We start from the raw sequence: 25,292 nt of genomic DNA, 5'->3' as shown, positions 1-25,292 counted from the left end.
TGATTGCCCTTGGAATGTGATTTCCCAGTCTACTCCCTGTGATAGCTGAGAGGTAATCCCAGTTCTAAAGCAGGAAGACAACCATACCAGGTTGAGGAGAGGTGAGTGATGAGTATGGGGGAAAGAGAGACACAGAAACCACACATTATGTAGGATCAGTATTCTGTCCACCCCTCTCCCCCACCTGCCCCAACATTCTCCTGCAGAATAAAAGCACCAGGGAAAGTTGGTTCTTTGTGACAGATGCAAAAAGAACTTTGGGAAATGCTGTTTCAGAGTTGGGAAGGCTGAGAGAAGGAAAAGACCAAATGCACGAGAATCTCCTTAAAATATATTTTCCCCTTATTTCATTTATATTTGCAAGAAGAGGCAAGATCAGCAAAACAGTCTTCCCAAGAATTCCATTTAACTTATTGATTTATGGTTTTTTTTTTTTAAGTTGTGGCGAAGCTGAACAGAAGCAGGGAGGGAGCACAATGAGTAATTAATAGCTTCAGCCCTGCTTCTCCTTGTCCTGCCTGTTTCTTTCCTCTTCTTACAGGGAGTGCTTTTGAAAAGGGTCTCCCATCCATCTCTTCCTTGTCTGATGTGACGTCAGTTCATTTGAATGGGAAGATTTTTCTGAGCCTGGGATAAGCTTAGTACAGGAAATTGCTATTGAAAGGGTCCCTTTATTCTTGCTGTCATCATCACCTCAGAATGAAGGACAACTGAAGGGGTTCGGGATGAGGGTAGGGGCTGGTGCCAAGATGAATGACCCAGGAATCAGAGGTAACGGCAGGAAGGGACAAATCATCAGAACAGAGGTCATCAGGGATGGCCCAAGTGGTGAACCTTACTTCCCTAGCCCACATTAGTGAGATCTTAGTTCATGGACTTGAGACTTCAATGAGTTAGGGACTGTTTTGGTGGCCACTTGTGTTAAAGGTCACTGCTTACCTACTCACACAGAAAAAGACAAAACCCAAAACATTTCCTGAAGTTTTACTGCACCTGAGAGACCAAGTCCATGTGGTGGCCAAATGCAAATGATCCATTCCCCAGAATGCTCTTGGTTCTAGGGAATGAGTTAGAGCTACAATTTTCCTTTTGATTTTTGTCTATTTGAATTTAGAGCCCACTCCCACCAAGGTACTTATTCAGACACTATAGTCTTTTGATCATTGTGTGGGGATTGTGTGACAAAAAACCATCTTTGTCGATTAGCTGTGACTCTTTGTGACCTGGTTTGGGTTTTTTGTTTTTTTGGCAAAGAGATTGGAGTAGTTTGACATTGCCTTTCCCAGCTTGTCTTACAGCTTGTCTTACAGAGGCAAACAGGGTTAAGTGACTTGCCCAAGGTCATACAGATATTAAGTGTCTGAGGTCTCATTTGAATTCTGGTCCTTCAGATTCCAGGGCCAGCACTCTATCCACTTCTCTACCTAGCTGCCCCCATCACCCCAAAAGTATAAGCCAACAGTAGTATATTATAAACAAGAAATTTCATTGAAGTGGTAGAAAGTATGTCATTAACGAAGTATATGATTGAAAAAGAAATGTGAAGAGAGTGAGGGTTTACTGATGGGAAATCCACTGGTCTTGTGATATCAGGAGAACTTGAAGAAAGCCCTTCATGTGGTGGACTCCTTATGGTGAACTGGAACAGGCAGTCATGAATAAACCTCAATCATAATTGTCAGAAGGATTCTTCCTTTTCAAGGTAGTATTTCCAGCTGTTTCACTGCTCTGCTAGCTTGAGACCATGAAAAACAGGTAGTGGTATGGACTTGAAATCAGGGCCATCTTAGTTCCTCTCCTGTCTTTGCTGCTTACTGACTGTGTGAGGCCACAGACATCACTTAACCATTTTCAACTTTAGCTTACTCATCTGTAAAATGAGGGGATTGGACTCAATGGTCTCTAAAGCCCCTTCTAGCTCTAAATCTGTGATTCTGAATAGCTGTGGTTTCCTACTATTCTTGCCAATGTTCTCCTTAGACTTTGATCATTGAGAGATTTCACTATGTTGATTTCTTATTTCTAAATAAGCTCCAAGTTGAAGTGGCTAGATATCATACGTTTCTACAGGGGTCAGCTATACTTTCTAAGCACCCTCCAAACTTATGGAAGATCCCTAAAGGATCTCCATTGGCTGGATGGCCACTTGTTAGGAATGCATTCATGGGGATTCTTGATTTTGTTATGGGTTGGACTGGATGGCTGAAGTCCCTTCCAACTCTGAAATTCTATGATATCGCGTGAGTGCACCTCACTGTAAGGATTAATTCCATTCCTGAAAAGATGACTTTAAAGCAAATATCTGCATATTGAATCCCATTTTCTCACTGGCTTTTGATATAAATAGGAATATTTCCAGGGAGGGAGGATGATTCCAACCCATGATAAAATTACATTTAAGAAATTGCTGGATCTTTAAGATCACATAACTAAGAGGGGAAATTATAATTTCCTGAGGATTTAGCAATAATATGTCTCAAAATAAATAAAAGTATGGATGCAAAAGTAATTTGACATCTCATTGTGATATGGAGATAACCCTGTGTTCTTGAAAGCTATGCCAGGTGATTGCAATCCCTGGCATGTTCTACCAAGCTGGAAAGGCTTTGATGGACTGTATGTCTGTTGTCCAAGGATGATGCGACTAGTCTCATCATCAGCCTGATGGCATGGTAATTTAAAAAAAAATATATATATATATATACACACACATTTATTTATTTTAATTACTACAATGCTTGAAGAATATCTACCAGGTTATAGAAGGGTTGAGTCTGTACTGACAGAAGGAGTGCCCACACTAATAACATTCTAGATACTTGAAGTATTGAGAAGAATGGATACAATTATTTCAGGATATTTTTTGTTTGTCACTGAGTCATTCAATCAACAAACATCGATTAACTCCTATTATATGCCAGGCCCTGTGCTAGGCACTGCAGATACAAAGACAAAAAAGAAACAGTCCTTGCCCTCAGGGAGCTTACATTCTAAGTGGTGACAACATGCACATATATAAGTATATAGAAAATACAATATAAAAATAACTATAATGAATGCCAGTTTAAGTGAACAGAACATACCAGACTAAACAAAACTAGATTTCTATCAAATTTGCCCCCCAAGAGTACGGAGAAGAATGGCACATCAATACCTTTGATGCTCAGAAACTGCTTATGAAAGGAAGCTTCTAGTTTTCAGAAATTAAAAGGTTGATCAAGCAGAAAGGAAGGTTCTAAATGCAACTGGATAGTGCCTAGACAGTGCCTGAACATTATAGGCTCTCAATTAATGTTTGGTGGACAAATGACTGAATGTAAGCATAGTAATCTTACCATTCTGCCATTAAATTATAAGGCATTCAATGTTTTTTTTATTTCTAAATTTGGTGAAATAAAATTTTAGTTTTACATGTTCATGTATAACTAGATACCCCTAATATTTGTCCCCCAAATCTTTTCAATGATAGCTGCAGTGAGATGACATGCCTTATAGTTTTTACATGTTGTGTAGGTTACAAGCATTAATCACTTTACAAACAATGTCAATATTGGAAAACCTGTTTAAAACATTGTTTTAGGAAAAAAGTTAGATGTATTTCTGTAACTCAATCTTTGTCCCTCTTGTGATCCCTGATTGGGAAAAAAAATCGTTCCATTGGAAAATATTGCTGTGTAAATATACAAAGGGGAAGTTTGGTGTATTAAAAAGTGAAAATATCGAGGTGCTATTATTCAGTCATTCGCTCTTGTCTGACTCTTCATAACCCCATGGACTATATAGCATGTCAGTCTCTTCTTTCCTCTACTATTTCTTAAAGTCTGTCCAACCTCATATTCACTGCTTCCATGACACTATCTATCCATCTCACCCTTTACCGTCCCCTTCTCCATTTGCCTTCAATCTTTCCCAGCATCAGAATTTTTTCCAGAGTCCTATCTTTCCATTATGTGGCCAAAGTATTTAAGCTTCAGCTTCAATGTTTGACCTTCCAGTGACTGGTCTGTATTAATTTCCTTAAGTATTGACTGATTTGATCTCCTTGTTGTCCAAGGGACTCTTAAAAGTCTTCTCTAACACCATAGACCAAAGTCTCGATTCTGTATTATCAGTTTCTTTATAGTCCAGTTCTCACGGCCATACACGCCACTGGAAAAACCAGAGCTTTGATTGTATGGACCTTTGTCAGCAAGGTAATATCTCTACTTTTTAGTATGTATTGAGCTGCTACTCTTTAACTAGTTCTGTGATTGTGGCCAAAACACTGGATCTGGAGTAAGAATTTGGGTTCAATCCTGAGTCTGCCATTTACTCCACTTGCATGATTTTGGGAAAGCCACTCAATCTCACTGGGCCTCAGTTTCCTTATTTGTAAAGTGGAGGGATTTTAATTAGATGACCTCTAATGTCCCTTCCAACTCCCAAATTATGATCTGATGAAACTTATTGGTCCTCTTCTGAAAAATGAGGGCATTGGGATGGATATGTATTTTTTGAAGTTCCTTGCAGCTCTAACATTCTAATATTAATGTTCAGTTGTTACAGCTGAAAGTAATGTAGACATGGCTTCTAGGCTATCTCCTTTATTGATTTTATTTTGAAAGCCTAATAATTTTGCTACCATTTCCATTCATTTTTCTTCTAAATAAGAAAATTTTGTGAATTATTTTTTTCAATAGCCTGTAGTTAAGCTCCATGTTTATTAATCATATTTGTCAATTAAGTTGTAAAGCTTCTTGTGAGTAGATTACTTCTTTGTTGTATCCCTACATATCATGCAGATGTCAGAGTTCAAGGAGACCAATGTATATCCCCTTTTCTTACAGATAAGGAGACTTAGGCCCAGAGAGTGGGCCTTAGGTAAAGTGACTTATCTAAGATCACACAGCTAGTCAGTGGCCAGATAGTACTGGGATGCAAATATTCTGGTTCCTAGTCCAATACTTTCAACTCTAGCACCCTATCTCTCATGCAGGCAGCTAGATGGCACAGTGGATAGAGTGCTGGGCCTGGAATCAGGAAGACTCATCTTCCTGAGATCAAATCTGGCCTCCGACACTACCTGTGCGATCTTGGGCAAAGTACCTAACTCTGTTTGCCTCAGTTTCCTCATCTGTCAAACGAGCAGAAGAAGGAAATGGCGAACCACTCCAGTACGTTTGCCCAGAATATCCCAAATGGAGTGATGCAGAGCTGGACATGACCGAACAACGACAACAACAACCTCTCATGCAGTGCTGGATATATTGGAGGTACTTAATTAGTAATTAATTTGCCAATTTGTATGCAAATAACATTGCATTTGTTGTCAGTGGCTTGGATTCAAATTGGGGCCCTTGCCTTTCAAGTCCTTGGGGAAGACTCCATCTTTCTGTTGCTTATCCTTCTTGTTTGTAAAGTAAGGGTATTTGACTAGATGAGAAGATCTCGACCTAGGAATCTCAGACCCCTAGATTTCAGGAGTTTTGTGAACTAGGACAGGAAAAAATACATCTTTATTTTCACTAGCCTTTGGCTTCCTTTGTTATCCCATATAGTATTTTCTTTCATGCATCTAAGAGCATTCTTTTGAGAAGGGGTCCATCGGTTTCACCAGATGGCCGGAAGGGGTCCATGACACAAAACATTAAGGACCATTAGCCTACATGATGTCTAATTTTCCTCCCAGCTCTAGAGCCTCTGATTCCATTGTAAGCTTTGATACAGACTAAATATGGCACAAATGCAAGCTATTTAGAGTGTCCCTCTATCTCAGTTCTCACTGTTAGCTGATTTTCAGTAAATAAAGTCATTTAGCCAATAAGTACATCAGGCAACTTTCAACCTGCCCTGTCTTTGAATTTTGCGTAGAAATGGCAGGCAGAGATTCTGAGTGCCCAGCCAAGTCACGTGGACTTGCCCACATGCTACTCCCATTTTCTTTTTATAGAAACTATATTTGAACAGAGAATGTGGCTAGTCTTGGGAAAATACTTAGCAGAGAGGAAGTTTTTATCCTATTTAAGAAAGAACATTCTTTGTGTGTGTGTGTGTGTGTGTGTGTGTATGTGTGAGAGAGAGAAAGAGTCTTGCTTCATTTCTTGAATTAATATGTACTTAAGCATTCCTGTAGATTCAAGAGACCAGCAAACATTAAAAATTCTTTTTTATTAAAAAAAAACACAAAACACAAGACACAAAACTTGCTTAGCAAGAAGGGTTTTCCCAAATTCTCACAGCTCTAATCTGGATACCATTTAGTGTGACAGGCTTCTTCCCGGGTTCCCACAGCTGGTTAATGTTTTGAATTCCAGCCTCATGAACTCATATCAGGCTACATGGGCTAATGCTCAGAGCCCAACCTAGAGCTGATGTCTTTGATGACAGAGTAATGGAGAAAATGCCGGTACTTTCTCCCTATTTTCAAATGCAATGCTATTTGAGGTGTTCTTTCATTTGGGAGCAGAATGGGCAAGAAAAAAATCCTTTAAAACATAGCTTGTGCAGAACCATCCAAATGACCTTAACCCTCATGTGTGAAGGCCGTGGAAGCATCATTGACCTTGATCTGAAAATCAGTTAATCAGGAAGCATTTTTGAAACATCTGCTATGCACAAGGCAGCTAGCTGTCAGGGCACAAAGTCAAGTGAAACAGTTCTTGCTCCCAAGGTGCTTACATTCTATCAGGAAAACATATAAGGTGCATGGAGGGCACTAGCAGTGTGGGAGATCAGGACAGGCTTCAGGTAGGTGTCCCTTGAGCCAAGTTTTGAAGCAAACAGGGGTTCTAAGAAATGAACATGAGAAGGGAATATATTCCAAGCGTGGGGGACAAAGGGTACAGAAGTGTTGTGATGGGAGATGGAGTAAGAAGGCCAGTTTGACTGCATTATAGAATAAATGAAAGGCAAAAATGTATGATAAGACTGAAGAAGTAAAGGTCAAGGCAAAAATGTATGATAAGACTGAAGAAGTAAAGGTCAAGAAGGTAAAGGTCAAAGAAGTAAAGGTCAAATGAGAAGTTAAGGTCAAGTTTTAAAGGCCTTTAAAAGCCATACAGAGGGTATTATATTTGATTCCAAAGGCAATAAGGTGTTTATCGAGTATTAAGTAGCATAGATAAGATTTGGACTTGTTTCCTGTGACTCCATGTTCAATGAAATTTCTGCTGTATCACATTGATTACCTCAACAACCTCCTTATTTGAAATGACACCTTTCTCTGAATGGAGTGTAGACCACATAATTCCTGCTATCAGAGGAGGCTGAGGCTGGACTATCTCTTGAGTTCAGAGTTAGGGTAGGGCTAGCATCTGTAGGATATTTGCACTACATCCTACACAAATATAGTGAGCAAAGGGCCACCAGTCTGCCCAAGGAGGGCTGAAGGAGCCCAGGTAAGGAAAATCAAGTGGGTGAAAGCTTTCATACTAATCAGCAGTGAGATTGAACAGAGTGGGTGCTATAGTTCCAGTCCTGTGGGAGACTGGGAAATCCAGTCTCAAGAAAGGAAGGAAGAGGGGAGAGGATAGGAGAGAAGAAAAGAGAGGAGAGGAGAGGAAATCCAAGGAGAAGACAGAAGAAGGAGAGAAGAGGAGAGGACAAGAGAGGAGAGAAGAGAGGAGAGGAGAGTAGAAAAGAGGAGAAGAGAGAAGACAAGAGGAGAGGAAAGGAGAATGAGGGGAGAGGGGAGGAGAGGAGACCAAAGGAAAGGTAAGGAGAAGAGAGGAGACAAAAGTCAAGGAAAGAAGAGGAGAAGGAGGGAAGAGGAGAGAAATAGCAGAGGGGAGGAGATGAGATGAGAGGAAAGGGAAGGAGAGGAGAGAAGACAGGAAGAGGAGAGAAGACAAGAAGAAAAGAAGGGAAGGAGGGGAGGGAGGAATAGGGGAGGAGAGGAGAGGAGAAGCACCTTTCCACAGGCCGACTACTCTTTCTAGATAGGACTTAAAGAAAAAAAGAAAGTAAAATAAAACCACTGCTCATTTATTCTTAGCCTCCCTAAAGTGTCCTTGATTATGGGCTTATGAAATGTAAAAATCCTTATTTAATTGCAGTTTATCAGCTTTTATTTTTTAAAAAATCATATTTATCATAAAGTAATTTTGATAGCTACAATTGAATGGTGCTTTATAGTTTATAAAACGCTTTTCTCTCTCTCTCTCTCTCTCTCTCTCTCTCTCTCTCTCTCTCTCTCTCTCTCTCTCTCTCTTTCTCTCTCTCTCTCTCTCACAATTATCCTGGGAAGGAGGTAGTTTTTTTCCCCTTGGCCTGGGTAACTTCCTGTACTCATGCAGATCCCACAAGCCATCTATGACTTTGTAAATAAGACCTTAGGGAGTTTCCTGAGCAATAGAGGTTAAGTGACTTTTCAGGGCTGCACAGCTTCACAAGAATTAGAGTCTGAGTTTGAACCTGGGCCTAGAAGACCAGCATTCCATCCACTTTATCATGATGTCACTGCAGTACAAGTATTGCAGTTGGAAAAAAAGAAGAAACTGAGGTACAGGATGTTAAGTGGCTTGCGTAAAGCTACACAGATAATGAGATGATTCAGGAACCAAACCAAGTTGTCTACCTTCATTCAAGTCATCATACCATACTAGGATATTGCTTATGATTGCAGGTATATCATGAAGACCCTTCAGTGCAAAAGAAAGCCCCTCCTGCCCACAGCATATCTGAGTTTTCATCCTTTGTTTTATGCTAAAGAAGGATTTTATTCACTGTCAAAACTCAAAATCCCCTGGGAGGAGCTAAATAGCTTCAATGCATTCATCATTCATTTACACCTTAGTGTGAATGAGAGTAGGGCAGCTAGAAGGCTCAGTGAATAGAGTGCAGGGCCTGGAGTCAGGAAGACGCCTCTTCCTGAATTCAAAACTGGCTTCAGATACTTACTAGCTATATGTCCCTGGGTAAGTCACTTAACCCTGTTTGCCTCAGTTTCCTCATCTGTAAAATGAGCTGAAGAAGGAAATGGCAAAGTGTTCCAGCATCTTTGCCAAGAAACCCCCAAACGGGGTCATGAAGAGTCTGACACGACTGAAATGATTGAACAAGTGAATGAGAGCAGCAATTGTTAGGAGGCAGGAGAGAGAAAGACTGAGACTGCTGTTTGGTAGCTGGAGCAGGAAATGATCTTGGAGGGAAGGGGGGGGGAGGGACGGTAGAAAGAGTCCTGTAATCTTTGTGAAAAATAAACTTCTGCTTGAAGCTCTAAGATGGAGGGATCTTTTAGTTTTATAGAGAAGTGATTTCCTCTATCAAGAAGGTCACAACAGGAAATTAGACTAAAGAGATCCTCATCTCCTATAGGGACCTAAATCTACCTAAGGTTTTCCACTCAAGAGCTTTATCTAGCATTGAGTTGGTACATAATGGGTCTAGAGATTGGCTCCTGAAACCAGTGAAATGAATCAATAAGAGAGAGGAGTAGATAAGATAGACCTATTACGTTCATATTTCTTTGAAAATAAGAGTCAGCTAATCCTATGGAATTTTTGTAGCGCTCTCTCTCTCTCTCTCTCTCTCTCTTCTCTCTCTCTCTCTCTCTCTCTCTCTCTCTCTCTCTCTCTCTCTCTCTCTCTCTCTCTCTTTCTCTCCCTCTCTCCCCCTCTCTCCCCCCTCCCTATTTGTTGCATCAAAATCCCATCTGTTCTTATAATTGTTGGCATTTTTTAAAGCTTAGGGGAAAAAAAGGCAGGGGAAACTTCACTAACCTCATCATTTTTAGTTCACACACAAATAGATATTGGATCTAATTCCAGAACTATGCATTGAGTCTGCAGCATTGAACAGTGGGAAGATAAAGGGTCAGGCCTCATGTCAGTAATACTTGGGTTCAAGTCTAGCTTAGGAAACATACTCATCATTTAACCATGATCAAGTCACTGAAACGGTCAGACTCCTGGGCAACTGTGTAAGACTCTACATTCCACAGTAGTTACCGTTCACATGGGGGAGTTTCCCTTCAATGAAATCTTTGTGCTTGGGTCCGCAGCATGCAGGAATGGTAGATGGTACAAAGTCAGTGCGTAATAGTGATTAATTGATTGCTACCTGTGCTGGGTGATTCCTGAAGAGGAAGTTTGAATGGCAGTAGCACATCTGGTAGGAAAAGACAGTTGTCTATTTCAGCAAATATTCATCAGTCATCTAATCTGTATAGCACTCACTGTTCTAGGTGTGGGACCAGGATCTCTTCCTCTCTGAAAGGCCTTTGTACTTCTCTGTACCATGGATCCCTTCTGGTAGGCACAGGCTCCAGGAGGTCAGTGAGTAATTACAGACTTACCAAAGGCAGGCCTCTTGGTAGAGGAAGCTAAAGAATGGAGTATCTGCTCTGCACTGCTTTGGCAGCTGTTGAACCAAAGGAGGGGATTTCCAGAGATGTGAATAAATGGTTACCTGATGTGCTCACCTGGACAGGTTTGGCAGGAGTCCCTTGACCACTGCCAGCCCTCAGGAAAGAGCAAAGGGAGGGAGACAATTGCTTCAGGTAATCAGGGTCTTTATAAATGTCCTTTAGGGCTATATGGTCTCATATGGTTTTAAGGATTGAATTTCCTCAGGAAATGAACAGGTAGCCAGTATAATCTTCAGAAGAGAGGTGTGATGGGCTTTAAAGAGTTCAACCAGATGAATTTATTGCTCTTTCCTGTTTGTACTTCACACAGATGAGGAAAAATATGCCCGACTGAATTTGTTAGAAAGTGAACGTGAAGCAGTTGGGTAGCTGGAAACTCTATCTGTCCCTTCTAGCCTTTCCGGAATGCTTTCATTTGTCATTTTCTTTGGACTGGCCCTAAGCCTAGAGTCAGCATGATGTCATGGGAAGAGTGCTAAATTGTGAGTCCGGAGGACCTGGCTTCAAATTCTGGTCCTTGTGAGACTGAGGGCAAGTCCCTTCATGCTTCTGGGCCTAAGTTTCCTCGTTGAGTATATTAAGGAGTCCTCACTGAAGAATGAGAGATTTAGACTAGCTAATGTCCAAGAACCCTTCTGGTTCTAAATAATAGGAACATGGACTCAGAGCAGGGAAGAACCTTAGCAGCTATCCAGCTCAACCCTATCTTCCTTATTTTATATATGAAGAAACTGAGGCCCAGAGAGTTTAAATAACTGGCCCTGATCTCAAGAAGTAGTAAATGCTAGAGACATATTTGAACCCGGGTCCACTACTCTTTCCTCTTTATTATGTTGCTTCTTCAACTTGTTGGACCTATGAATATGGTTCATATTTCCTAAAGTGACATTTAGGAATTATTTGGGGCTGAGAAATGAAGTTTCCCAAAGCAGCCAAGTATATATTATCAAGTTATTTTTAACATTCCAAGACATTTTCAGGGCAAGAGATTGCATGGTGGTCAGAACATGGGCCACTGGCAGGAATTACTCTGTGCTTTCATAGGTGAAAAGGGGCCTTCCTCTTTCCTCCCTCCATCCTTTCCCTCCTCCCCCCATTGCCCTCTCCACTTAATCTGGAGCTCCCTTAAAATGCCATTCATCTTCCCAGACATTTACACAAGAGTAAAACAAGTTAACAGAGGCTGCTGCCACTGCTGAGTTCCAACCAGGAAGAATTCAGACCTCTAGAAAACATGGGAGAGCAAATGTTTACTGACCGTGTAATTAATCTGATGATTTGCTCTGTCTATTGGCCCTTAGCACCATATTTCCTGTTCAAGCAGTGGAAAGCAAAAATGTTAGTTGCTATTTGACTAGAGGAACATGTGTCTTCCAAAAGGGAAAAAATGATCTATTAGCAGCCTTGCTGAGTCTTCCCATGGGAATATGCTTTTCACTTTTTTTTACAGCTAATTTCTTTCATACAGCAGGTTCCCAGACACATCAAATGCCTTGCATGTTATGCTGAAGTAAAGATTTATAGTCTAGGCTCATGTAATTCAATGTCAAACAACTCTGATAACACAGGGGCCTAAAGTCAACCATTTTCTCATGGGTGCTCATAAAAAAGTCATTTCTGCAAAATCAAGTTGGAATATCTGTTGTATCTCTGGTGACGGATGCTGGGCATGGCTTTCCTTTCACTTTTTTCTTCCAAGATAGACTTGTAAACTTCTTATGAAAAGGATAATTGCTTTTGTTAGCTATTCTAACATCAAGTGCAACAATGGAACTCTATAGTTATTATTGATGGACTGTCTTACCTTGATTGGATTTTATTGATTTTTGATGTAGATGTTGAAGTAAAAGAAAAAAAAATTAAGAAAAAACCCATTGCTTTGAAAGTGTATATTGCTATTTTCCTACTTTCCAATTTTTGTCTTATCTTAACATTTGCCCGAGATGTCTCTGATGTCCATGCCACAAATGAGATTGCAATTTTTCAAAACAGATTCAGTGGAGCAGCAAATTGTGGACTGGGAGGGTCATTACAAGGAAGTCCATTTAAGTGCAGAGCTAGAAGGGTCAACTGAGACCATCTACTTGGCCCTTTCATGTGAAAGATGAGGAAACCATGGCTCTGGGAGGGAAGAGACTTACCCAAAGGCATAAAGCTAGCTTTTCCAGCAGAAAGATATTAGAGTGTTAATATTTCAGCTCTAGGTAGCATTTGACTTTCTCATGTTTTTAACTACTGTTCAATGAGGAAGCTGTAGTTCCTTTAACTTTTGGCCTCATTTCCCCTATATCCAATGTCTTCCAGATTTTTAGACATGTCTGACTATTTCAAATAAGCAAGCAAATGATCCACTCTCATCACTGGGGCTTGTACCTATCCAAGAAAATGGAGAAAAACTTCAGCTATAAGGAGTTATAGTTAGATGTTCTGCTGGAATGAAAAAAATACTCTGTGTGTATGTGTGTGTGTGTGTATATGATGTGCTTTTAACTTTCCTGAAGAAATGGTTTTTGATTGACATCCATCTAAACTATTGGATTTAGGTAGGAAGATCCAATAGTGCAACTCCCGTCCCATTTTTTATAGGAGCAGAAAATGAGAGATTATACAATTTGCCTAAGGTCTCACATATAATCATAATAATGGTGGTGGTGGTAGTAGTAGTAGTAGTAATTGGTATGTATATAATTCTTTATAGATTTATACCCCACCCCAGTATACAGGCAGGCGTGGGGGGAGGATGCATGTATGGGCTGCTCAGGAAAGACTAGAAGCTTTGGTGTGAGGGCTTGCTAAACCCTTGTCAGGGCTCCTCGTCCACTTTTGGTGTCTGCCTGGAAGTCAATTCTCATCCAAGAAGCTATAGCATGAACACTGGTAAAACCATCACAGCAGACAGGCTAAACCAGGGTAAAGTTAACGGGGTGAGGGAGGGACAAAGGAGGGGCCTGGAACCTGTCAGTGAGTTAGGAGGATGTCTGCTCCAAGCATGTGAAGACTTCCCTTGGCAGAATGGATGGATCCGAACAATTTGTTCCCATGACCATGAACTGAAGCAGGTGCTAAGGAGGGCTTAGAGCCTGGTCAGACATTGAAGACACAAAGGTCATCCACTGCATCCCCAGCCGTCATCAGTTGTCCTGACTGTTGTCTTGCCACTGGACTGCGATGACTCTGGAAGAGAGACAGAGGCTGATGATGTTGTGCAACTCTGCCTCACTTAAATCCTACTCAGGTACAAGTCACCCCATGATGTCATTGGTCCTCTTCAAAAAGGAAAGATGAGCAATGTCTTTTGAGCCTCTCAACAACCTGATATATTCTCATAAGAATAAGCATATTCTTATACTATTAGGTATAAGAATAATGAAATAGGCATTCATATTATTTTACAAATGAGAAAACTGAGACTAAGGTGAAGTGACTTGCCCATGGCCACATAGTATCCAAATCAAGATCTGAACCAGCTGTGTCCTGATTCTAAGTCCATCACTCTATCCACTGTGGCAGAGAGGAAGTAGGAAACAAGATCGGGAAGAGGGTGAAGTGAAGTGAAAAGTTGAGGAGGGCAAGAGCAGTTATTTGAGAACACTATGGATAGCCTGACTTGAAACTGGGCTTAGTGTGATTCTCTTCCTCCTACTTCTGAAGGATTGTGTTTTCCCAAGATCTGGGTGGGGGAAAAAAAATCATGTCCCTAATACCTATAGGTCTGGCACATTTTCTTTATCACTATAAATAGCTACAAACTTAAGAGGCAGACCTCATGTACAGAAGATTGGACTTCTTGGGCCCTGCTATTTTGAACTCAAGCCATTCATCCCCAAGGGAAACAGGAGGCCTAATAATCCCTTTTTGAAAAGTTGTATTGGCAGAAGTGACACTAATGATAATGAAGATGGAGGAGGCTGAGTTTAATGGGGAGGGGAGTCTCCATCTCTTAAACTGAGTATACTCTCCCCTAGGCAGTTGCAGTAAATATAAGTAGCAGAGAGAGAGAGAGAGAGAGAGAGAGAGAGAGAGAGAGAGAGAGAGAGAGAGAGAGAGAGAGAGAGAGTGATGGTTTCTAAAAGTCTTGTCCACTTAGTTTATCATAATGAAAATAATGCTAATGGCGACATCTACATACAGTGATCCTTTTTTTTTGCCCCCCACTTGTGGTGCCTCTAAGTGTTAATAGCTTAATTCCATAATTACCTGATTGTGCATGAAATAGACATGGGTAGGCTGTGGATTTTATTTTTTTGTTGTTGTTATTGTTGTTAAGCTAGGGAGTTAATTGTGGGGAAGTATACATAGCTGGCCCCTCTGACACTGACATATGAGTGAGAGTTTGAGAGTCTTGAGAACAAAAATAATTTACATCAATAAGGTGGCTTAGGGTTTTCTCCCAATAGACCTGTGAGACATAAATTGATCTGAGAAAGCTCAACAGTCTCAGGTTTCCTTTTTGAGAGAGGCAACCAGTCGATCATATTAGACTTGGAGTCAGAGGTGTGAGTTCAAGCCTCCATTTGTAGTATCATAGATTTAGTTCTGGAAGAGAACTTGTAGGTCAAGTAATTTCACCCCTTCAAGTTTATAGGTGAGGAAGATGAGGTCCAGAGAGACTGTGATTTTTCCAAGGTCATAAAAGTGGGTGGCAGAGCTGGGATTTGAATTCGGATCCTCCAATGGCTCCAATTCCAACACTAATTTCCATCACACTATGGAGCCCCAGACCACTCACTGGTGGTGATTTAATTTGAGAAAAGTGATTTAATCTCTGTGGCTCTCGTTTTCATCATCCATACTATGATCATAAAGCATAAGTATAAGATCTGGGAATGTGGGTGAATGATTAACATGTTTATTTAAAATAGACATTAAAACATGTCAAAAGTTTGGAAACACTGGTTTATAGAAATAATACCCCAGAAACAAAATGAAAACAAAACACAATGCTGTGTGGGTCAATCAACATCAGTCTACTATATCATTAAGTTACTAATTATTAAATATTAAGTTACTAATTGCAATTATTAATATATTATTAAGCAACAATGGCTACTAAGTGCCAGGCACTGTGTTAAGCTCTGGGGATACAAAGAAAGGCAACAGTCTTCCCCTCGAGGAGCTCACAGTCTAATGTACAGATAAGATGTATACAGGATAAATTGGAGATAATCTGAGAGAGAAGGCATTAAGATTAAGGAAGCCTGGGAAAATCCTCTGGCAGAAGGTAGGGCGTTAATTGGGAGTTGAAGGAAGTCAGGGAAGCTAGGAGGTGGAGATACAGAGGGACAGTGATTCCAGACATGGGGACCCAGGCCCATGAAAACCCCGAGAATGGTGGAGTATCTGCTATGTATAAAGAACAGGAGGCCAGTGTCACTGGATTGAAGAGTATGTGGAGGAAAATAAGGTAGAAGAAGACTAGGAAGGCAAGAAAGGGCAGGTTATGAGAATCTTTATATTATTATCTTCATCTCATAGATAAGGAAACTAAAATTCCAAAAGCAAGTGGACTGAGGTTGGGTCTTTTGGCTCATCTAGTATTATCTACTACCTCATTCTCTCTCAGAAAGGAAAACTGAGAACATTAACCTCTCTCAAGTCAAAGAGTAAGTGGTACACTAATAATGTTTATGCAAAACATTAAAATTTGCAAAGTACTTCCTACTCATTAGAATCTCACGATAGCCTCTAAGGTAGATACTGCAGGTATTATAGCTATGACCTTTCATAGCATGTGTCTAGAAGACCAAAGTTGAAATGCAACCTCAGACAGTTACTAGTTGTGTGACCCTGAGCAAGCCACCAAGCGTTTAGCACGGTGTCTGGCACAGAATAAATGCTATATGAATGTTGCCTGCTATTAGCTACATATGATTAGTTACGTCAGTTTGGGCTAGTCACTTCACTTCTCTTTACCTCAGTTTCCTCATCTGTAAAATTGGAATGGTAATAGGTTATTGTGAAGATCAAAGATAACATGTAGAATGCTTTGCAAACCTTTAAGCACTATATAAATGCTGGCTATTACCATTGTGGTTACTATTATTATTAATTATTATGGTGATTTAAAAAATTATTTGAGGAAATTAAGCCTGAAAGAGATTAAGTTTCCTGTGGTTATACAGCTGGTGTGTCAAAGGTGGGATTTGAATGCAGGTCTTCTTGATTTCAAAAACAGAGCTTTATCCATTATGCCACATTGCCTCTAGAAGAGAGATTTAAATCCTTTCCTTCTCACCCCCTACCTGAATCTCCAGTGTTTTATTTAATCTTCTGTCTTTTAACTATAGAAACAATAAGGAATTATTAATATTAAAATAACCCAAGTCAAGATCATAGGCTGTTTGGTTTTTCCCTCATAAAAATTGCAACTGTGGCTTAGTTTCTCCATTTTCTCCTGACCCATATCCTCAAATGTGTTGTATTTGTCATATAGCACGTGATTAAAGATGTGTGAACCTGTTCATCTTTGAAAATGATTTGGCTCCTTAAAGGTAGATTTTACATCATAGTCCTAAATGAAAGGTAATGTAGGGTCTTAGGTCTTGCCTCTGTTTACTTTTCTTAGCTTTTTCAGTGCTCTCTGCTGTCAAGTTTTTTTCTTCTTTCACTCAACACTTGGTGTTCACTGAGGGAGCCGGTGTCTTGGAGGTAAAACACAGAAAAAATAAAAATAGCTGTTCTCATGGCTGGTGGGAAAAGAGAAAACAAATCGGGAGGAGACAGGAAAAAGCTGGAGAAGACAGAAGACAGAGGAACAGATGGAGAAATCAGCAAAAAAAAAAAGGCAAAACAATTTAAAAAATCCAGAAAGAGTAAGAACAAGAAGGGAGAATAGAAATGAAGAAAAGGACATGAACAAAAAGACGGCAAGAAAACACAGGGGATAATGAAATCCAAGCCAGAAAAAAGTCAAAGAAAGCTGGAAAGAGAGATAGAAATTGCCAGGAATATAGATTGTCATGTATGGGGAAGACAAAAATCGAAAAGAAAGCATCATCAGTAGCACCATCAGGAAGGGAGAAGATATGAGAATGAAATGGGACATCCTGTGGATGTATAGTAGAAAGAGCATTAGTCAAGACCCTGGGAGAACGTGGTCTTAGTTCTCACACTTGGCACTGGCTAGCTGTCCGACCTTAGGCAAGTCACTGATCCTCTAAATACTTAGAATAGACATCTCTCAAGCCACTTTCAACTCCTCCCCCAGCCCCAAACATGGCTACTGATTGAACATAAAAGGAGGAAAAAGGGAAACAAATGAAATGGATAAATACAAATAAATTTATAGAATGAGGAACAATAATAGGGGAAAATCAGAAAGGAAAGCAATTTAGCTATTAATTAATTAACTAATTAATTAAGCATCTCCTGTGTGTGCTAAGCCTCTTACAAATATTACCTCATTTAATCCTAAGGACAACCCTAGTAAGTAAGAGAAACTGCAGCAGTTGGAAGGTAAGTGATTTGCCCATGGTCTCAGAAGCTAGTGAGTGTATGAGGCTGGATTTGAACTCAGGTCTTCTTGACCTGATGTCCAGTGTTCTACCCAGTGCACCACCTAGCTACCTGACAGGGGCATGGGTAAATTGCAGCATTTATAGAGGTGAGTGTATATGTATATATGTGTATAAATGTATGTGTGTGTGTGTGTGTATTTTTTGTTTGTTTTTTTCCCCTGGAGTGTCTAAAGGACTGATGTTACTTTTGGTTCTCCATGTAGATAAGCCTTCTAATTCTCACCCAAACCTTTTGGTTTCTGGTTTTAGGTGTCTTACATAGTAAAGTCACTTCTCTGGAAAATCCTCACGTGAAAGGAATAGACAGTGTGATTATCTCCTTCTTGTTTCTCATTCAGGAGAGCTGGTGCCTCATACTTCTACAACAACACCACACACACACACACACACACACACACACACACACACACGTACAGAATTCATTAGCAGTGGAATAGGACAGATTTCCCCAGCCAATGGTGGCCACAAATGTATTGACCTCAGCATAACTTCAGACCTGAGAAATCCCAGACTATACCACATATTAACAAGGCAAACCCCAGGCTCTTAGGGCTTGGTCTGAGTGAAGTGGCAACAGCAGCAGCAGGAAAAGAAGTAAGGGCTTGGCATGCAGCCCCTTGCCCTGAAGATTGTCCATGGGAATTTACATGACCAGGACTTGCTCTGTTAATTCTCCAGAAAATGGTTATGATAGGAGGGGAGTGGACTTCTCCCCCATTGACGCAGGACTTGCAATAGGGAAAAAAAAGTAGGTGAATTGGTGACTAGGGGAAGGCCCTTAACAAAGAGGAATGTGTGCCAGGCCAGTTGAACTGCAGGTCCTCACTGGGCCTGTGGAGAGAGAAGCAGGGTCTGTAAGGCAAAAAAGGGAAGAATTGACCTGAAAGTCCTTATTGGGTTATGGGAAATGAATTACATCTATCACATTTGAACAGCAGGTTTAGTGATATAGTAGAATTAGTCCTGTTCCTTAAGGCTCTCTTTAACACACTTGTTGGGTAACAGAACTTAAACCCACCATATCAGCTAACCATGATACTTCTTTGTATCCCCTTATGATTGCTGAGGGGATGTAATTTAGAGTCACAATATATGTATGTAATGATAAGCATCAATACAGTGGAGTGAGAGTCTCCTATGCACCAAGAAGAACACAAGTCAAACCTTTACCTTAAATGCTCAAAATTCAGGACAATATACCTGCCTGGATCTATTTATTCATCCTACTTAGGAATGCTTCCTTTGACGGACATTTAACTCTATTCCTATTTCTCAAGGATATGTGATCTTGTGCCTGTTCTTCTGTGTGAAACTGGCTTATCCTCCAGACAGAAAGGAAATCTTTCCTAGGCCAGCCATCACTGGGGGGCCCACTGTGGGTGTGCATGTTTGTGTCTGGGTAAATTTTTTGTGTTTGGCTGATGTACCTCTATCTGGTACTCAGTTCCTACCCTTTGACCTATCTGTCTCTGCTGTCTCTCCCTATGCAGGGCATGGATCCCAGAAGGGGTCTGATATTGCATACTTTTTCTTTTCTTTTCTATTTTTAACATTCATTTAAAAATTGAGTTTCAAATTCTCTCCCTGCCTCCTGCTCCTCCCCCATTCATTGAGAAGGCAAGCAATATGATATCAATTATACATGTGAAGTCATATAAAACTTATTTCCATATTAGCTATGTTGCAAAAAAAAAAGGAAGAAAAATAAAGTGAAAAAAGTATGCCTCAATCTGCAAGCAGAGTTCATCAGTTCTCACTCCAAAAGCGAAAAGCAGTTTTCATCATGGATCCTTTGGAATTATCTTGGATCATTGTATTGATCAAAGTAGCTGTCTTTCATGGGTGTTCATTATTACAAAATTGCTGTTACTGTTTTACAGTGTTCTTCTGGTTCTGCTCACTTCTCTTTGTATCAGTTCATATATGTCTTTTCGGGTTTTTCTGAAACCATCTTGCTCATTATTTCTTGTTTCAGAAATGGTATTCCATCACAGTTGTATACCACGACTTGTTCAGCTATTCCGCAATCGATGGACATCCCCTCAGTGTCTAATTCTTTGCCACCAGAAAAGAGTTTGCATATTTTTTCCAGTTTGTCAATGTGACTGATGCCTCCGTTACGTATTCATTGAAGGTAACTTGGTACTCAATTGTTTTAGAGATGGTTAATGTGTCCAACTGCCCTAGAACTGACTTACGTATGATAGCAGCATGACCTTTGACTAGAGTCAATTAATCAATCAATGAGCATTTATTAAACAACTTTTATGTACTCTGTAATGTCCAAGCCCTCATGAAGCTTATGTTCTACTAGAATCAATATTTTCCTGGAAAATTTTTGCTCAAATTATTTTATATTTATTTGCATAAATTTGAATTTTCTCTCTCCCCTCCACTTCTCCAACAGAATGCCTTGAGGGCAAGAGCTATTTCATTTTTGTCTTTTTTCTCCCTAGTGCCTAGTGCCTGGTGCTTATTATTGTTGCTATTTTAGAGAATGTCTTTTGTTTAGACCATAACCTCCCTCAGTTTCCTCAACTGTAAAATGAAGAAGTTGGACGAGATAATCAATGATTGCTCTCTCAGCCCTAGGTCCATGATCCTATGATACAATGGTATTGAATTCTTTGTGCAAGCTTCAAAGAAAAGAGGATTTTTATTTTTGATACCTAGAATCACTTACATGACGAAAAAAAGATTTTTTTTTTGTTTAGAGGATAAAAAATCTTACATATTAACTTTGATATATATATGAAATATATATTATATGTATGTGTGCATGCATGAGTGTATTTCCTGCTGAATAGAATAAGACTTGATATTATGTTTTTAGTTCATTACTTCTAACAATTAACCCAAACAGAAATGATAGCTCATCTATTGCTAGAGGAAAAGAAAGAAGCTATTAGGTTTTTGGCTATAGCAGTAATACCCTGTGTCTCTGGAACTGAAGGTCCTGACTCTTATTCTGTTTGCCACATGTGTGTGGTTTCGCTGGCGACCGTGGTGTCTGTATGTATGTGGTCATAGATTTGTTATAACCTCCTGTCTGCCAAGGCGAGACCACTAGTTCCATTTTAATTCTAAGTCAACCTCAGGCTGGATCCGATCCATGGGGCTTAAACACAAATGCTGACACTTTATACACTCATCCACCCAGCCCCACAGTTTGTCGTGCTTCTATTTTTTTTTTCTGGGGGAGTTTGAACATTTTGATAGAGATGCAAAACAATGTAAAGTTTAGACATGGTGATTACATAATTACTTGTATGTTTATATACATTTTTATGATATTGAAGTATCCCCCATGGTTTCATAAAAATCTTTCAAATTGTAGGAGCAGTTACTAAATAACAACCTTGTAGCTACAACATAAAGTTTTACTGTGGTGATAACTGCAAGATTCTTTAGGGATGCATAACGAACACTCAAAGTAGGGTGCTATCTTTTGGAGAGGCCTTTTAGACCAGCTTCTGATCATGCCACCTTTTAAAGGAGAAAAAAATTTGAGGAAAACAGTTGTCACTTCATATAATTTACTAATTTTTGTATTATCTAAATTCTGTCATGAATGCACAGGTGACATTTTGCATTATGTTTCTCCATCTCTCAATACAGAAAAGCAAACTATGTTTTGGTCTTTCCTACCCAAGGGGCTGTGTGCACAGTGGACTTGAAGTCAGAAAACCTGAGATTCTCTCTCTCAGTTGTTATCTGTTGAAATTACTTGTATGTGCATACATCTTATTTACTTATTTATTATTATGCATTGTTATCATGCTTACATATTATTAGTGTAGATGGTATATTTCTTCAGTAGAATGTAAGCTCCTGGAAAGCATGGAGGATTCCATTTTTGCCTTCTTTTCTCCGACACTTGCATACAAGAGGCACTTAATAAGTTGTTAGATTGAATTGAGTCTAGACTCCACTACTTGCTAGATGTGTAAATTTGGATTCATTCCCTAAATACTCCCAGTTTCCATTTTCTCTTCTGTAAAATGTGCACAGTGGTACTTTCTCTGTTTGTCTGAATCAAATCAGATATTGCTATAGGAATAGATACTGAATTCATTATTGTAAGATTTCATTAGGATAAGAAAAAATGCAAGTCAACACTTTTGCTGCCATTTATAGTCTTAAGAGAGATGTCTAGAACAGCAAGAGGTTACATGACTTACATAAGGTCACACAGATAGTATGTGTCACAGGTGGCTCTTGAACCCAAATCTTTCTGCCTTCATAGGTGGTTCTATTTCCATTGTGCCCTGCTTTCTCTCACGTGAAATTTTGTAAACATGAATCTTTCTCATTTTCTATACTAAAAATGAATGAGAACCAAGTTCACGGAACTATCTAAAACTAAATCACAGTTTCCACAGTATTTAAATCTGAGTATCAGGTCTGTTAGTCATTTCACTGTAGGACTTGACTGAGGATTTTCTGGATTTATTTATTTGTTTGTTTGCAAGGTCACAGTCACCTCATTTTACTAATTGCCAATGCCATGTGCATTTAAACTTTAAAATGTTCTCCATAAATCTAACTGCCCTTGTTCCTAGGAACTTATGTATTAGCAGACATAACTCCAAAGATGCACTGCGAACCTAAAAAAAGGACAGCAAATTGTTAATCATTTGAGTTAATAAGCAGTTTTCACAAACAAGATATTCTCTCCAAACATAAAATTTAAAATTATTCATATTTATTTGACAGGGCCAGGGGAAAAAAAAGCTGGTTAACTACCAAAGGCACCAAAAAATTCTTTTTTGGGTGATTCTGAGTGAAGCAGAACTGTGGTTTCCCCTATAATTCTAATATTCCTGTAATTGAATGGTTATTATAGACCTTGCTGTCTCTTCACTGCTATGTGCTGAACTCTAGAGAGTCTTCATGGGAGAGAACGAGATAGTGTCTGCCTTGCCAGAAAATTTCAGAAATAAGTTATTCTTGGCCAACTTTCCTTTTTTCTTTAATTCCAATCAGCAAACACTGATCCATCACTGACTATGAGCAAAGTATTGTTCTAAGAGCTAGTATTATAAAAACAGAAAACAAACAGTCCCTTCCCTCCAGGAGTTTATATTCTACTGGGAAGACAAAATGTAAATGGAGAAGTATAATAAAATGTAAGGAACAAAGGGCCAAGGGAGCAATCAGAAAAAGTACTATAGGAAAATTTGAGGAAGGATAAAGCACTAACCACTTGGGTAGGGGATAGGGTGGAGAGTGAGGGAAGGTGTCATGAAGGAGGTGGGATCTTGTCTTGAAGGAAGACCTTGAAGGAAGAAAAAACAACAACAAATCAAGTTATCCACAAATGGAATAAGCAGTAGCTTCAGGGGGTAGTTAGTTAGGAGACATCTCCCATCAAAGACAGTATAAATATTCTGAAGGTTGGAGGTCAAAAGGATGTGAATTTCAGGCATAGGGATTAGTTTGTGTGAATGTATGAAGATGGAATATCAAATTTAGAAATGAGCTAGTTGCATTTTGTCTGTAAGGAAGAGTTCAAGAATAAGATTAAATAAATTGAGAGAAAAGATTAGAAATAGATTATAAAGTCCCTTAAGTACCAGGCTAAGGAAGAAACTTGTATTTTTATCTTAGAATAAGTAGGGGGTCACTGATTTTATAGGCAAATTGGAGTGGCAAAACCCTGGGAGGCAGAATGAGGAGGACTCCTAGTGATAAGTGATGAAGGTGCTCAACTAGCATCATAGCTTTTTGAGTGGAAAGAGGAAAGTTGCAAAGCTCTTGTGAATGATAGAATCAAGAGAACTTGGCAAGTGATCAGAAGATTATAACCCTGAGTGACTGGGAGGATAGTTGGAGAAACAGATTTAAGCAATAAGATAGTTTTATTTTAAATTGGTAAACGTGTTTAGTGAATAGAGAAAAGATTGAGGCTGAATATGTAGGGTTTGGAAGGTATCCATCACATAGCTATGTTAACTAAACCTTTGGGAATCACTGAGATCACCAAAAAGTAACTTGGAGAAGGAAGAAAAGACCTAAAATAGAGCCTTTGGTGGGGAACACACACATATTTTGGGTGGGAGGATAGATGATGATGATTCAACCAAAGAGGCTGTAAAGGAACAATCAGATAGGTGGGAGGAGAACCAACCGGGAGAGGGCAGTGTCTTGGAACTCTGGAGGAGAAGAGATCTGGCAGGAGGGGGTGGTCAGTAGCATCACAAGCTGCTAGGAGGTCAAGGGGGATAAGGATTGTAAAGAGGACTACAGATTTAAGAGTTGGAGATGCTTGGTAATTTTTAAGACAGCAGTTTCATAAGACTAGTTGGTTAAGGATCAAGGTTGAGATGTGAGTGGGTTGGTGAAGAGGTGGAGATACTTTGACTGTAGAAAACAAAGTCTTATCCATCTCCATGTGATTTCTTGCCCCATTTTATGTGATCTCCCACACATGGGTTCACTCTTAAACCATCTTTATCTCCCGAGAAACTAGCATCTTACGCCTATTTCCTGTGAAGTTCTGATAGGTAAACCTTTTGGCTTACATAGCTTGGAACCAGTTCAGCACGCCACTTTGTGCAGTCACCTTGCCACACCCCATTGCAGATATCTCTCTCCAGACACACATTTCTTTCTAGCATCTCTTTACTTGCTCCATTAGAAAGCAAGCTCATTGAAAGCAGGGTTTTTCTTATTTGTATTGGCATCACAACACTTAGCATAGGGCCTGGGCCATATGTAATATCTGTCTAGAAGTGACGGGGAGGAAAGACATAAAATAATATCTTTCACATATGGCAGGTTCTAGAGAAGGCATTTTTTTTTTAAAGGATAGTTTAGACCAGAGGTGTTAAACATGGGCCTGTGGTCACATCCAGTCCACAATACTTTTGAGTGCAGCAGAACCAGATTAAATTGTAATTGGGAAATATTAACAAAACAAATACAAATACAATAAAACATAGATAACATTACATTTTACAACCAAGTCAATACATGACCCTAGGAATCCTTATGTGTGGTTTGATCCTTCTCTCCCACTTTCCATTTGAGTTTGACGCTACTAGTTTAGACCTTAGACAGCAGGAAAGGACATCGGGAAAGACTGAAGACAGCCAATAATAGCTAATCTTTATGTAACATTTTAAGATTTGCAAAGCACTTAACATATATCATTCCTAAGATCTCACAACCTTGTGAGGTAGGTACTGTTATTGTCCCCATTTTACAGATGAGAAACTGAGAGAGGTTAAATGATTTGCTGAGGATCACACAGCTAGTATGTTTCAAAAGGCAGGATTTGAATTTAGATCTTCCTGATACTAACTCTGGTGCCCTATCCATGACACCACTTAGCATCTTAAGGCTAATGCCTTTCCTCTGTTGATTAGCTCTAATTTACCTGGTCTATATTTTGTTTGCATATAGTTGTCTGAATGTTGAATCTCCAT

The sequence above is a fragment of the Phascolarctos cinereus genome, unplaced genomic scaffold (assembly GCF_003287225.1).
Source record: "Phascolarctos cinereus isolate Bilbo 61053 unplaced genomic scaffold, phaCin_HiC Scaffold_2;HRSCAF=192, whole genome shotgun sequence".
In the NCBI taxonomy this organism is placed as follows: domain Eukaryota; kingdom Metazoa; phylum Chordata; class Mammalia; order Diprotodontia; family Phascolarctidae; genus Phascolarctos; species Phascolarctos cinereus.
The sequence above is the reverse complement of the archived record's forward strand: the minus strand, read 5'-3'. Positions refer to the sequence as shown.